Here is a 1056-nt window from a genome sequence, read left to right as displayed (position 1 = left end):
ATCAGGGTTTTTTTTTCAAATGAGTCAGCTCTTCACATCAGGTGGCCAAAGTATTGGAGTTTCAGTGTAAGCATCAGTCCTTTCAATGAATATTCAGGACTGATCTCCTTTAAGATGGACTGGTTGATCTCCTTGCAGTCCAAGGGACTCTCAAGAGTCTTCTCCAACACCACAGTTCAAAAGCATCAATTCTTCGGTGCTCAGCTTTTTTTATAGTCCAACTCTGACATCCATACATGACCACTGGAAAAATCATAGCCTTGACTAGATGGACATTTGTTGACAAAGTAAGGTCTCTACTTTTCAATATGCTGTCTAGGTTGGTCATAACTTTCCTTCCAAGGAGTAAGCATCTTTTAATTTCATGGCTGCAATCACCATCTGCAGTGATTTTGGAGCCCAGAAAAATAAAGTCTGTCACTGTTTCCACTGTTTCCCCATCTATTTGCCATGAAGTGATGGGACCAGATGCCATGATCTTAGTCTTCTGAATGTTGAGCTTTAAGCCAACTTTTTCATTCTCTTCTTTCACTTTCATCAAGAGGCTCTTTAGTTATTCACTTTCTGCCATAAGGGTGGTGTCATCTGCATATCTGAGGTTATTGATATTTCTCCCGGCAATCTTGATTCCAGTTTGTGCTTCTTCCAGCCCAGCATTTCTCATGATGTCCTCTGCGTATAAGTTAAATAAGGAGGGTGACAATATACAGCTTTGTATATTTCTATATATAGAAAGAGTACTCCTTTTTCTATTTGGAACCAGTCTGTTGTTCCATGTCCAGTTCTAACTGTTGCTTCCTGACCTGCATACAGGTTTCTCAAGAGGCAGGTCAGGTGGTCTGGTATTCCCATCTCTTTCAGAATTTTCCACAATTTATTGTGATCCACACAGTCAAAGGCTTTGGCATAGTCAGTAAAGCAGAAATAGGTGTTTTTCTGGAACTCTCTTGCTTTTTTGATGATCCATCAGATGTTGGCAATTTGATCTCTGGTTCTTCTCCCTTTTCTAAAACCAGCTTAAACATCTGGAAGTTCATGGTTCACGTATTGTTGAAG

The sequence above is a fragment of the Cervus elaphus genome, chromosome 33, assembly GCF_910594005.1.
Source record: "Cervus elaphus chromosome 33, mCerEla1.1, whole genome shotgun sequence".
NCBI classification, from domain to species: domain Eukaryota; kingdom Metazoa; phylum Chordata; class Mammalia; order Artiodactyla; family Cervidae; genus Cervus; species Cervus elaphus.
Note: the sequence above shows the minus strand (reverse complement) of the source record.